Source organism: Hemibagrus wyckioides, linkage group LG08 (genome assembly GCF_019097595.1).
Source record: "Hemibagrus wyckioides isolate EC202008001 linkage group LG08, SWU_Hwy_1.0, whole genome shotgun sequence".
NCBI classification, from domain to species: Eukaryota; Metazoa; Chordata; class Actinopteri; order Siluriformes; family Bagridae; genus Hemibagrus; species Hemibagrus wyckioides.
The window spans coordinates 27393276-27405205 of NC_080717.1; the positions used below are offsets into that span (position 1 = coordinate 27393276).

At 36.6% G+C, this 11930-nt stretch overlaps 1 non-coding gene across 1 annotated transcript; it reads right to left on the reverse strand.

The window, feature by feature from the left end:
- Positions 1–7426: 7426 nt before the first annotated feature.
- Positions 7427–7508, reverse strand: trnas-cga (transfer RNA serine (anticodon CGA)). Its single transcript has one exon. It is a non-coding gene; the product is annotated as a tRNA-Ser (tRNA).
- Between the last annotated feature and the right edge of the window lie 4422 nt (positions 7509–11930).

Here is an 11930-nt window from a genome sequence, read left to right on the forward strand (position 1 = left end):
GAGTGTGTGATTAGACACAGGTGAGTGCATGTGTGTGTGTGTGTGTGTGTGTATGATTAGACACAGGTTAGTGTGATTAGACACAGGTTAGTGTGATTAGACACAGGTTAGTGTGATTAGACACGGGTGAGTATAATCAGAATGTCAGTGATTGTCTACAATGCTGTGTACAGGGGTACAGGAAAACATGTTTGTGAACTGCATTGCATGCTGGGAGTTGGAGTTCACAGAGGTGGAAGATCTGACCATTTCTATGACTATTCCTATTCTATGAAAGCTCGTGGTCTAAGCTCAGTCTAATGCTCTATTAGCTAGCATATTATTCCTCCATGCTAATTAAACATACTACATGCTACAGAATGGCAGGTTTATGTGTTGAGTAGCAGCTCTGTTTCTTTGACTAACAAAATCTCAACAGATGACTCAGGACCATCACTGATAGGCCGGGATTTTTCCATTTCTGCTTTATTGTTAGCTCTTCTTGAAGGATGGATGCTATATCCTCTCTCTCATTCATATGTCAAGCTGTCAGCAGTGTCTAATCCTGCTAATGTCTTCGATAAAGCCAGATTCTTTTACTTCCCGAAAGCCTAGGAGAAAGTCCTATGATTTATATCAATTTATTATGATTAATATGTCACTGTCTTGACAGAAGATATTTGTGGCTATTTAATAATGGATTAATGTCTAAACACTGATTTGCTTTTAAACCTGGATGTGGATTCATTTGCTTTTGAAAGGCATTAAAAGTCGAGCTCAGAATGATACATGTAGGAAATATAATCCATATACATGGCATGTTTTTTAATATACTGCTTAGAGGCTAATATTATTAATTAACACACGAATGTCTGCTGATTTAATTATCAGTATCTCAATATCAATATAGGATAAACATGCCGAAGTCTCCTGAGTGGAAGCGGGTTGTAATTAAGTTGATTGTGTTTTGTACAAAGCACCAGCAGGAAAATAAATGTTGAACATGTTTGCGTGGGTCAATAGAATTATATTATTAATATTAGTATTATTATTACACATTAAATCAGGGCATGTAGGTTTATGCCGTGACAGGAAATAATTTGTTCATGGTCAATTCAAAATAAAGGCAAAATTCAATACATAATCATTTTTAAGTCATTTATTTAAATAATTAAAATACACTGTATTATTTAATAAAGGCAAACTATTTATTTATTTATTTATTGTATTTTATTTTATGTATTCTTTTGTCTATCTGTTGGTCTGTTGGTTTCTTTGATTATCTATCTGTTTATTTATTTATTTATTTATTTATTTATTTATTTATTTATTTATTCTTTTGGACTGGTCACTTTAGTTGAATGGGTTTGAAATTTTATTTCATTAGTATCTATTTTCCCAGTATTATGAAGCTCAGAAAAGCTATACATCAACGTTCCAAATGAAATTAAAATTAAATGTCAAATCCAACATGAACTTTTTAAACCACTAGGAAAAATGTTGTTATTATCGACATTTTCTTTCTAAAGCACCTTCAAAACAAAAGTTGTACAAAATTTAAGAACACATGTTCTAAAAACCCTTTTGACCCTATTAAAGAATAAACAATTCGAATGGTCCAGATAAATAAATAAATATACTGGCCTGCCCATAAACTCCAGTCTGTGCTTCTCTTGTAAAGAGTTGTGTGAAAGTTTTTCCACACATAAAGAAATTCCCAGCTGTGAAACGTTTACATACCCCTGGTCTATGACCCCATGTGTACACACTATCCATACGTCCACACATAGTTCCTTCATTTCTTTACTTCTTTCTTGTCACGAAATCCCCTAAGCATATTCCGCCCGTTCTGGCACGGTTCCCTCGTTCCCTCGTTCCCAGCACCGTGTTCGATTGGCCAAAGAAGACGACTGATTTATTTACTGAAGGTCAGTCTGCTCATCTTGCTATTGTCCATCGGAAGAACCGCCGCAGCTGTGCATGCTTAATTACCATGGAAACGGTTTCGGCCCGGTCCAGTCAGGCTTCAGCGTGTGAGCAGCTGCAAAAACAAAAAGAGCTCTGCATTGAGATTAGAAACGTCAATCAACAGGACACAGGAGGAGGAGGAGGAGGAGGAGGCTCCAGGTCACTTCTAGGGGCCTCTGGAGACCAACTTGTGTAATTTAGCTGTTTTTCCTGTCTCTAATCTCTCATTACTTCACTTGCATTTACTTCACCAGGGAAGCTGGATTTCTAGCGAGGATGGCCGAACAGTCCAGATGCTCCAGAAACACTGGAGACATCAGACATCAGACATTTTCAATGAGTGTAAAGTAATGAACGATGTACGATGTATAAAGTGAGTCAGGACTCATGTTGGCTTTCAGTGTGTTTTAGATGTGTGTTTTTCCCTTTTGTTGGATATCAGAATTTTAGTGCTGAAGATGACACATAAACACCTTTGAATTTTAGATGCACACATACTTGGAGCATCTCAGATAGATTTACTATCATTTACTATGAAGATACAAACATTTGTGTGAAAAGAATTTTTGTTTTTATGGAACTTTTTTATGAAAGTATATCTCCCCTAGTAGTCTAGCTAAAATCAGAAATCCTTCTGAAACACAACAAAGTCCTGAGTGTCCACTTTCATATGAGCTTCATTTTAACCACCACTATGGAGTGGGACATGACAAAGACACTCAGTACTGAACATGGACACGAGACAACAGGAGCAAATTTTCTTTTTTGGCTTCTGGGATAAAGAGTTAATGCATTAACATAGTACTTTTGGAAGACTAGTTTTTTTTTTTTTTTACTTTTTAATCAGTTTTCAGTGATTTGTTACTAGAAGAAAGGCACGGGATCATTTCCTGAGCTGAATCCAGAACAGATGAATATTTTACGTCTAAAATCTAAGCATTAATCCCATAACTCCATAACGGTGCAGAAAGGATTTAAAACTGCGCCAGAGTTCAAGCTACAACAAAACCCTCGTCGACTTTTTCAGACCCCTTTTTTCTCTCATGTCACTTTATCCCTTTCCCTTCCTGTGCCACAAGCATTTCAACATGACAGATTTAAAATAACTTTCAGAGCAGAATTGCAATCCTGTTACTGACTGAAGCATCAGACGTGTATTGATCGTGGAGCCACCGCAATAATTTCAGCGGTTTGGGGGCAGCTTCACCGGAATGAAGGAAGATCCACAAATGTTAGTTTCTGATATGTTTTAATCCATGGTGTGTTTGGGGATCAAATGTCCAAAAAGGATTCAAAAGTTTATGAGTATAACAAAAAACTACCTTAAAAAACATGCAAATGAAATAATGTTGTTACTGTTAGTGTTAATACAGTGGAAACTTGGCATACGAATGCCCTGCCTTAAAAATTTTTTCGCATAAAGAATTAAAATTTTGACAGACATTTGCATCGGCATATAAACGAACCGAACGCTAAGTTGCGTGTACTTGTTTGGGTCAGTGGAACGCCAAGCCAAGCCAAGCAAATTTTTTCCAGTCAATGATACCCACAATACCAACGTCGCCTTTGGCATGTGTTTAAAAGCTAGGTGATTTTTGGGGTGTTTTTTTGTTGACAGATTGGTGGCGTGGGCGGTTTGTTCTATTTTTAGCCCAAGCTTGGTGGCATGATGTCCTGTGAGGAGCCTTGACATGGAATGTTTGGCTTGGGTCAGTTCTTTGTAAGCAGCCATACAGTTTACATACGCTTCATATTGGTCATATTTTGGGCGGCTGGAACGGATTATCTGCATTTACATTATTTCTGATGGGAACATTCGCTTCACAATACAAATTAAGAACTCGCCTCCAGAGTGAATTAAATTTGTATGCCGAGATAGATAGATAGATAGATAGATAGATAGATAGATAGATAGATAGATAGATAGATAGATAGATAGATAGATAGAGGTACTAATTTTGATAGATAGATAGAGGTACTAATTTTGATAGAGGTACTAATTTTGCAATTGCGTATTAATTAGGATGTAAATATCATAAAAAATTCACTGCCTATTGAAGAGTTTCTCCATTGGGGGAAAAATAATTGTATTGTAAAAGAATTAGAGAGAAAAGAAAATGTGTAAGTTTTTTTTTTAAACATAAACCTAGACCTCTAAGATACACTTGACCACTTGACCTGAACCCTGAACTCTTGACTTTCTGAATTCCCAGGCAACATGAATGAATTCTCAGCCAACGTGATTGACATCCAATTAGACCCTCCTCCTTATCCTGATTGGCTGGATGTTACAGTCTGTGGTGCCACAGAGAGATGAGCTTCATCTCTGAGCCGATGATTTATTGAAGCTGACTGAAGAAATTCAGCGAATATTATAGAAATCTCTTCTTCTGAACACTGATTTGATATGCGAAGGTTAAACCTGGTTGACACCTAGCCTGTATTCAGCACATAACAGCATTTTCTTCTAAAAAAAAAATAAATAAATAAAAAATTCTCCCAGCAGCCATCAAGGGACGTTCACTTAAACGGCTAGCTCTGACAGTGACTGATGGGCTTAGATGAGATAAATCCTACTAAGCCATGAATCGGCACTTAGGCTGAGGTGAGAAGGGGCTAATTACACACACACACACACACACAGACACACACAGACACACACACAGTTCTCCGTATGGTAAGGTGACTTGACCCTGTGCCATACCCAGTAAAAACGCAGATCAATTCTAAAGAACGGTGCATAATAATTGTAGCTCTCAGTGCACAATCTGCAAAAAACTTTTAAGTCTATGCTAATGTAGGTAAGGTTACGACCCGATTAAAAAGAAAATAATACACTAAAATTATCTGCCACTCCAGAGTATAAGACCTACACCTTTAAATTATTCTTCTTTGAATAAAAATATCAGAGGTCAAATTGTAAAATATAAAGATTTAAAGGGGATTGTGTGATTAAATAATGGGCTTTTTTTTACTCAAACTCTTCTGTGAATAAAATACACAATCCTTTCCGAAAGCTAATAGGCTTGGCTTTTAAACAGTGACATTGATCCACTGTCTGAAAACAGACAATCTGGCAACCCTACATGTCTACAACTTTATAACAGGCAACTTTATAACTGTTTTATTTAAGCATTTAAGCAACTAAACCCCAAAAATGGAATATTCCTATCAGAGCTAACTGTCAGAGCTAGCCGTTTAAGTGAACGTCCCTTAATGACTGCTGAGAGATTATATTTTTTTTTAGAAGAAAATGCTGTTATGTGCTGAATACATGCTACGTGTCATGTTATAACTGCTTTATAACTGCTTTTTTTAAGCTTTTAAGCAACTAAACCCTAAAAATGAAATATTCCGATCAGCGGATAAATCCAAGAGAAATGCAATAATGTCCAATCACAAAGTCTAACGTATGTAGTATTTATTTTGTTTTGTATACGGTTTGTTTATTCCCCCACACACCCCTGTCACTATGGTGTGGTTTAGTTTTGGTCTCAGCTTCAGACGATCCACCCAGAGACCATGAATAACATTTGTGGAACACAAAGACAAACAGATTAGATATTAGAAATTATTCCACGGCATCGTCTGCCTCCACGCTGGCTTCTCTGTCTTCCATCATTTTGTTAGCAGCATGGGATCCATGTCCATATCAGCCTCCATGTGGAGTTAAAAGAACATTTCTTTAATAGGAAGTTGTTGTTTTTTATTTAGCCAGACCTGCTGCTTTTTAAATGTATTTACTGTCTTGAAAACGCGGCCATGTGGGCACACAGACAACTGTCGCTTAGCTCGGAGGACCAAATTCAGATTTGGCGACCTTAGCTTAAAACGTACGTCAACAATTGTAGCAGGGAGAGCTGAGAGCGTCACGGAGTGTGTAGAATTATTGACGTATACGATCCTAACAAAAGCGTGATGATGTCAATTACTGATGTATAGCAAGAGAGGACGATTAGTAAATAGCTTCATTTACTCATTTTATTTCTTTTTTCAGAATTGAATGATTTGTTTTATGTGTCTTAATTTGAAGGTTTTTATTTTTTTCTTTCTTTTTTGCATATTCTATATTCAATGTAAAACTATTTTTCACAGAATATCCCTAACTAGCATGAGGAGGTGTTTGTAATAAAAACCACAAAACACCTCTTGCTAAAACTATAAATATAATAAAATACAAAATTTATTCTCAAATTTCTTATATTCCATGTACTTTTGATTTGATTGAATTGAGTGGTTGAGAATTTGGACTCTTTTCTGACCAGTATCTGCAGTGTGGTAGGAAGCGTTATCCTGCTGAATGTGGCCATTGATCTTAAGGAATACTGATGCCATGAAAGGATGTACCTATATTTACACTGACATTTACATTTATGGTATTTGACATACGCTAATATCCAGACTGACTTACAGATGTGCTTTGATGTCTCTACCAATGAACATTTCCTGATACTGGTTCACTAGGTCACATACTAAAAATACCAAGAACATTTTTTAGGTTTTAGTTCCTAATTCCAGGAAGATATAGACCTTTAGACGTCAGTTGAAGACAGCCAGTGTCTCAGCTGTTCAGGCATATGCAGCAATGCTAACGAAGGTGTCAAAGTAAAATCCACATGAATGACAGGTCCCAAGGTTTCCCAAGGCATCACACTGCCGGCACTATAGTAGCTCTTCTTTTGGATCAGACCAGGGGGCTAGCCACATCTTCATGACCCTGTTACTGGGTCACTGGCTGTCATTCCTTGGACTACTTTTGAATGGATAGAAATGACTTAACTTGGCCTCCAAATTTCCCAAGATCTCGATCCAATTGAGCAAAATCGGAAAATCTAGACCTGTTTTGTCTCCACAAAGGGAACTTAATGGCAGTGTCCATTTTCAGCAGGATAATGCTCCAGGCTACACTGCAAAAAAATTGTTCAGGAATGGCTTGAGGAACATTCTGAGAGGTCAAGGTGATGGTCGAATGACTATGAGACCTGCTGGACCAACAAGTCCCTATTTATAGAACTTAAAGTATCTGCCACTAATGTCTTGGTGACAGATACCACACACACCTTCAGAGGTCTTGTGGAGTCCATGCCTGGATGGCTCAGAGCTGTTTTGATGGCACAAGCTACACAATATTAGGCACAAGTTTTAGGTTATGGCTGATTGGTGTAGAAACATGCAGATTATATGAATATTGGCATCAACCAAGTCGAGGTTTTACATTAGTTAGTCTTCTTATGTGTACATTTACATAGCCGTGAAGTTAAGTTGCCTTTACTGCACAGTAAAACTCTGTCTTCGCATTTCCCATCCTTGGAGGGTTGGGGTCAGAGCACAGGGTCAGCCATGATGCAGTACCCCTGGAGCAGGAGACTCAAGGGCCCAATGGTGGCAGCTTGGCATTTCTGGGGCTTAAACCTCAATCTTCCAATCATCAACCAAAGTCTTAACCTCTTGAGATAACACCACCCTAAAATTCACCTCACGCTGCGAGCAGGGTTTGAACCTGCGCAGGGAAACCCCATTGGATTTCGAGTCCAACGCCTTAACCACTCGGCCATCGCAGCTGGACAGCTAAAGTGTGAGTGGAATACAAATGAAAATAACAACAACTTTGTATCCAACTTGTGAGGCCCATTATGTTTATTTCTGAAGCTGCTGATCTCGTTCGGATTGCATCGTTTATGAAAACAAAAAAATGTACCAGAGTAACATCTTAAACAAAGTAGAATTGTCTTGCAATTCCAGATCAAACCTTTAGGCTGTATGCTGATTATTCACATTTGAGAGTTTTTTTTTATCTCTTTGTGTGGGATGTGGAAGCGATTAAAAATGAATAAATGCAACATACACAGATCATATTCATGTGATTTAGAATGAAAATAAAATGCTTATATTGCCATCTTTGCTTGTGTGTGTGTGTGTGTGTGTGTTTTAAAAGCAAGCTATATTTAAAATAAATTATTTCTGCAATCCAAAATGCTGTCTGGAGAGAATCAGAGTCTGTTCTGAAAAGCCAGGAACTTTATTACGTCCACAAAATAATCTTGTTCCGAGGCTCACTGAACCCGCCGGCGATTTGTGGCAGACAGGAAAGAAAGAAAGAAAAAAAAACTATAATAGAAATCAGTAATGAGCTCCAATAATACAGCGAGGAGTTAAAGGGTCTAATTCTGAGTAATTGCTCCTCGGTTCATTCCGATGACAGTTTTCTTGGCGCAGACGTATGACATCATTATTTCATCAGTCGCACAACGGACACGGTGCCCTCCATAAATCCACATTAAATCCGCCGAAAGCTCGCAGGGTACAGCCACTTAAATCAATATTACATTCACATTACGCCACCTTCTCATAACAAACGATGCTACACTTTCAGTGGAAATGTCACTTAGGGAGAAGAAAATTTGATCATGGCATCGTGTGTCCGGATATCATACAGTAAAATGACACCCTCCGTTTAAGATGATCTGTTTACTCCGTGTGTGAGGAAGAATAAAACGGCCCTTCCTCGAGCAGATTGCTCGATTCGAGGCATTAAATGTGTAGATTATTCTGATTCTGAGTGTTTTCCTCAGCTCTGAGTGGTTTTACAGTGAATAAGATGAACAATTCATTGCTTTCAAGGCTATGAACAAGTCATCGATAAAATCCTGCTGGAGAAAACACCTGTTTACTGGAACGCATAAAAGATGTACAAAAAAAAACAAAAAGGATCAGTTTCTGATTTCTGATTTTGACCTGGACTTAATGCTTAAATAATTCAGCGCAAGTCTGTATAGATATGCAGCTCTACCCTGATAAAACTGGATGTAATTCAATTCTACTTCTAATTTGTTTGGTTAAATTTTATTCATTCAAATTTCTGGAATTTCTGGAATGTCTGGAAATGTTGCAACATTTTCCAAAATGTTTCCACATTTCCAAATATCTCTTCGCTTATTTACTCATTTGCTCTCAGACTTTTGAAGTTTCCTTTGTTTTGTTTTGTTCTTTCATTTACTTTTATTCTGTTTTTCTCTCATTGCTTCTTTACTATTTACAGACTTATTATTTCTGTTTCGTCTTGCCATTACAAAAAAACAAATCTAATACGATACAACCTTGACATATTGCACTATTTTTAAGCTTAAAATCTTTTTATTCTTTTAAAGATCATTTTGTGTCTGTGCACATGTATTTAAGCTTGGAAATTTTAATGCTTAGAATTGACAAAAAATAATCTGAAAAATAAAGATGGCAGTTTATTCCTGAATCTTGTTCTTAATTTTTTTTTTTAATTATTGTTTTTTTTTCTTGTAAATATAATAAATGTTATACAGTGCTATATGAAAGTTTATTTATTTATTTATTTATTTATTTATTTATTTATTTATTTATTTATTTATTTATTTATTATTTCTATGATTATTATATATTATTAGATTATTATATATAATTATTTATTTATTTATTTATTACAAATCATGAATATTATGAATATTTATACATTTCCTTGCATAAATATTGACATGACCTTTGGACTCAAGCCCCCAAATTTGAATATTCATGTGTGTTTTTTTTCTGTAATCGACTTTCTTACAAAGACATCACCCATTCCTGCACATGGCAGATGATGTAAATGTTACGAGAGCTGCGCTGTCAGGAATTTAATGGAGCCGAACTCCAGGGTAAATTAGTGAGGTGTAGAATAATCCACAGTAAATGTACAGTTAGACAGACTTATGCTTAAAGCCTAAATGGCTGCCTGAGAACATCTTTATATTTCTGACAGTAACCTTGGTGATTTATTAGACTATTATCGAGTAATCCGTGTCCTCTGATTCAGCACAAACTCAGCCTTGGAGTGAACACTGCTCCTCGACTTAAAGGATGGAAGAAAGACTGTGCAAAAAAAGTGTGATTATTTTCCAGTCTAAATAAAGAATTCCAATCATATATACACACATTCTGCTTATTATACTTCATCGGGCAGATGGTTTAATGCAATCCAAGCAGCTGAGGGTTTTAAAGGCTTGACACTGGGCTTCAAACTCAATCACTAGCTCCAATCACTCCAGATTAACATTTATAATACACCCTGAATGTCACTCTGTTGGAAAAATATGAATTATTTAGATGCATTTTGCTCCTGTTCTACTCCAAGTTGATTACGACCGTGTCCTACTTCCTCAACAACCAGAAACGGCTTTAATGTCATGTGATCAACACTCGCATGAGCAGGAACAACCCGATTACAACCCACACAAAAAGAAAAAAAGATGAATGAATATAAGGCAAGGGAAGATATGTGACAGGTCACTAGAGAAGAGACTTTGCTTAAAATAATAATATATGAATAGCTACAACAAAAAATAACAATTAAATTCATCTGTTTTTTGTATTATTCTACATAGTGTTATGGGGAACCTGGGTCCTAGGGGATGTTTAAATATTGTAGTATTTTTTGTAGTACTAGTAAAAAAAATTGTATAAAATAAAATTTTTTTCTAAAATAAATAAATAAAATAGTAATATTTTTCTATAAAATAACATAGTTGTTTTTTCTATTAAATAAAATACTCATTTCTTTCTATAAAATAAAATAAAAAAATTTCTATTAACTAAAAAGTCATTTTTCTAATAAAATAAAATAGCATTTTTTAAAATTATGGGTGTGGTCTCTTCTCTTCTGGGATGGCTCCGCCCACATAATGCTGGAGTTCCCAGTATTACCTCTGCCACAGGAATTCCTACCAAAGTTCTTTCTGCTGTCCGTTAAAGAATAAAAAGATAGATAAATAAATAAATAAATAAATAAATAAATAAATAAATAAATAAATAAATAAATAAATAAAATAAAATCCTTGCGCTGACACACAGTGAATTCTGTCATACCCAGCGCTGTAGCTTTCAAAGCCGTGGGTTGCACATCACATTTTTTGTTTTTACACATAGCTTTTAAAGTAAACACTTTCCATACCCTTCAATTTGGAGCAACCCCTAGATGGTGGCCGCTGAATAGCCCGCATGTCTCCAAAATAGACCACAATCTCAGTGTCAGTGTGTCACAGAAAGAGTTGAGTAGAGGATGATTTTGCAGGTGCAGGCTTTTATTGTGAAAGGTGGAAGACTGTGAAGAAGGCTATGAAAGGCAATGTGACAAACAAGACAAAACTTCTAATTAATTAATTATATAAACAGTCATGACAGTGAGGTTCACTGAAACTAGGAGTTAAGTACGGGTGATGATGAAGGTAAAGACAGAACAGGTGTGGGTGCAGGTGAGACATTTGAGCAGTTTCACCTCCAGGCCGCCAGAGGGAGCCGTCACCAGAATTCTAGCACTTCTGGATCGCCTAGTCACTTCCGGGTAAAGCCTATTTAAGCTATGCTAACGCGATACACATTGCGAAGTATTACAGCGTTTATCCTGTGTACTAAGCCGTGTTCCTTGTTTTCCTAGCTACTGTTTATGACCTAGCTTTTGTTTCTTGTTTTTTGTGTTTTGGGATTTGTTTGCCACGTGGACTGTGTCTTTGGATTATTGACCTGTGCCTGTTTACTGACCCTGTGGATTTTGTTCTTGAACTTCTGCAGATGGATTCTACTTTCGCTACTCAATCATTACATAATGTAGTCCAGCGCTGATGCACCATAACCCTGATGTCACAGAGCACCAAACAGCTTCTGCAGCGGATGTTTTAAATCACATTACTTTCATTAACAGGAATAAAGAATCTTCTGTTGTAATCTTCTAATGTAGGAACTAAACAGTGCGGTAACAATCAGATTCTACAACAATCAGTTCATTTTCTATTTTATCAGCATGTCCTAAAGTGTTTTATTGAAGAACAATTTGACCAATCAGCATTGAGAATTCAACAGCGCTGTGTGTACAGATAGGGGGTGGCTACTTGTGCTATTTATTATCCTGATGGGTGTGGTCTCTTCCAGGATGACTCCGCCCACATCTACAGAGCATGAGTGCAAGCTGAATTTTTTCTGCC